This window comes from Benincasa hispida, chromosome 4 (assembly GCF_009727055.1).
Source record: "Benincasa hispida cultivar B227 chromosome 4, ASM972705v1, whole genome shotgun sequence".
NCBI lineage: Eukaryota > Viridiplantae > Streptophyta > Magnoliopsida > Cucurbitales > Cucurbitaceae > Benincasa > Benincasa hispida.
Genome location: NC_052352.1, coordinates 7,519,451 through 7,522,726, shown reverse-complemented (window position 1 = coordinate 7,522,726; position 3,276 = coordinate 7,519,451). Strand labels below are relative to the sequence as shown.

The 3,276-nt window shown below is 41.7% G+C and overlaps 1 non-coding gene across 1 annotated transcript; it reads right to left on the bottom strand.

Moving 5' to 3' along the window:
* Positions 1 to 2,648: 2,648 nt before the first annotated feature.
* Positions 2,649 to 2,752, bottom strand: LOC120076961. The gene has a single exon (XR_005481705.1). It is a non-coding gene; the product is annotated as a small nucleolar RNA R71 (small nucleolar RNA).
* Between the last annotated feature and the right edge of the window lie 524 nt (positions 2,753 to 3,276).

Below are 3,276 nucleotides of genomic sequence, written 5' to 3'. Positions count from 1 at the left end.
ATGCAACACATATTGAAGCCGTAAGCGCAAGGTTGCGTTGGAGTTTATGGGCGTAACCAGATGAACGCATGGGGCATGCGTTGATGTGCCACAAGATGGGCGCATGAGCGGAATGATGGGCGCAACCAGACGAACGCATGGGGCATGCGTTGATGTGCCACAAGATGGGCGCATGAGCGGAATGATGGGCGCAACCAGACGAACGCATGGGGCATGCGTTGATGTGCCACAAGATGGGCGCATGAGCGGAATGATGGGCGCAACCAGACGAACGCATGGGGCATGCATTGATGTGCCACAAGATGGGCACAACCAGACGAATGCATGAGGCATGCGTTTATGTGCCACAAGATGGGCGCATGAGCGGAATGATGGGCGCAACCAGACGAACGCATGGGGCACTGTCTCTTATACACATCTAATACAAGTTATTTTTGCTCTTAAGTTGGAACAACTAAGGTTTTTAATGATAAATTCTCCTCATTTTTAGAAGAAACGCATGGAATTACTCAAATTAGCAAACTCATGTAAAAGAAGTTTTATTATAATACTGCAGCATTAATGCATTATACTGCAGGATTTCAACAAGAAGTGTCGCAGGAAAAAGCTCTAACGCATGGGCCATGTGTCGGGGGAAATTCAACGCGGAGAAGATTCATTGATCTAAGTTAATTGTGTCACATCACCACTTGCAAGTATGGGCACCTATAACAGGCGGCGTCTGAAAAGCTTATGAGACAGGCGGCTGACCAGGGCATGGACTTTAATGCTGCCCATCACCAAGTGGAGATGACCAACGCCTATAAATAAATGAAGTCCCTCCAGAGATACATATACATACACAGAAATTTATCAAGATTCTCACTCTCTATAATAGTGTAGTCATAGTTATAGTTCCTTAGAAGTTGTGCTGTGGTGCCAAGACGATCAAAAGGGTAGAGAACCACCACCACCGCCGGTCAGGGAGCGAAGGAAGTCAAGCTTGAGAAAGACACTTCGTCCAACTCCTATACAAGTGATTGTACATAACAAAATTGACCCAAAGAGATACAAGAGATTGTACTCTACGGCTTGACTCAGTTCCTTTCATCTCATTTATCGCTTTCATTTCATTTGATCGAATATTGCTTTTATAAAGACAATTTGCTTCTTTATAAATTCATATATATGATCCATCACACTTGCCATTGTTTATTTCTTGTTTATGTTGAATGCATTTATACTTTATGAAAAATCTCATCTCAAACGCTTAAGCTAACTTGATCAATTGGTGAAAGCATCCTTAGCTTAGATTATTCGAAAGAATAGATAAGTCAGCATCAAGTAGGATGCCTAGTACATCTAGAGATAGATTTACTGGTGTCTATTGCATTCTGTGTTAGACGCATGCATCCTAGAGATAGGTTTTGTATGTTATTCGCATTGAGAAGTATTGAATAAAGTCTAATGCATAAACAAAGATAAGCAAATCATCCCATCTCATCCACATCACATTCTGATTTGTGTACACTCATCTTAGATCGAGCATACCACTTACATTAAAATCTATTTTCGCATGATCCATCACTCACTACTCAACTCTTTTGTATCTTCTTGCATAAGCATAACACTTTAGTGTAAATAACACATTTCTCTTCATACATTTAGGAAACCCCTACAATAGCTACAATGCAAGGTCTGCATTAACTTAATTGAATCCTTGAGTTCGACCCTAGACTTACCAGGAACCTAAACTGGATTTATACTTGGGTCTGGTTTAGGAAAACTTGAACATCAATAGTGGAGTGTTGTGCGTTCTGCTACATATCTCTAACGCACCAACGCGTTACAATCACATAAACACATCAAAGCATCAATGCATCATCTATACTTAGAACTTATTTTTCCAATTTATTTTATACAATACACTCCCAGCTCGAATCACGATAGTAATGAATAAGTTTTTGGCACCGTTGTCGGGGATTCAGAAATAATACTAACCAGAAATTTCATTTGTATCTTTTGTAGGAACACTTCAGTTAAGGGAGTATTACAAGCCAAGCCTAAGCTTGTGAACGTTTATGAGTAGGGAGAGCACTTCTGAATTCATATACGACCCCAAGATTGAAAGAACCTTCTAACGTAGAAACCGATCCAATTGTCATCGAAGGTTGAGGCAGCAACTTCTCAGACAATAGAACAGGCAACAAGCAATGGTGGACAATCAGGAAAATCAGAACTTAGATCAGCAACTAGCTCATACTGCACAAAATCCGATCCTAATGGCGAACAGCAGCACGCGTCCCACGAAAGTGTACGTGTCTCCTGTACTATATGATTTCTCTCCAGGAATCATATACCCAACGTCATATGGGACGAGGTTCGAGATGAAATCTGTAATGCTTCAAATGCTCTAGATTGTTGGACAATTTGGGGGTAGTTGTGGTGAAGATCCTCACACCCACATGAAGCATTTCCTAGAAACGTGTAATTCATTTGTGATTCCTAGAATCACCCCAGAGGCGATCAGACTGTCTTTGTTCCCCTATTCTTTGCGTGATGATGCAAAACAATGGATAAGCTCATTGGAGCCTGGTGAAATCACCACCTGGGAGAAGTTGGTGGGGAAATTTATGCAAAAATACTTCCCACCTACCACCAACGCGAGGAGGCGTCGAGAGATTATGAACTTTGAACAAGAAGAAGCTGAGACCTTAAGCGCCACATGGGAGCGTTTTAAGGGATTGGTAAAAAATTGCCCGAATCATGGACTACCACTAACTATCCAAATGGAGACTTTTTATGGTGGATTGAATAGAGCATCGCAGATGGCAGCAGACGTAGTGGTGGCTGGTGGAATTATGGATAAATCTTACACTAAGGCGAAAGAGATTTTAGACCGCATTGCTAAACATAACATGGAATGGGTGGACGATACATATAATGGAAGGGCTAACAGAAAGAAGAGATCTCAGAATGTTAATTCTATCGATTCCAATGCAATAACCACACTTTCTGCATAAGTGGCTACGATGACCAGCCTTTTGCATAACATAACGCTAGGAAACGCATCAAATCAGTAGCAGGTGACTCAGGTAGAAGTAATCGGGCAGCCCATGGTTAGCTGTGTGGGCTGTGGAGATCCTCACTTCTATGCTGATTGCCCACACAATCCTCAGTCAGTATGCTTCATTAAAAACAACCCATTTTCCAATACATATAATCTTGGATGGAGAAACCATCCAAAATTTTCTATTTTGCCACTTGCACGAGAACACCTTTTACCTTGCCCTCCGG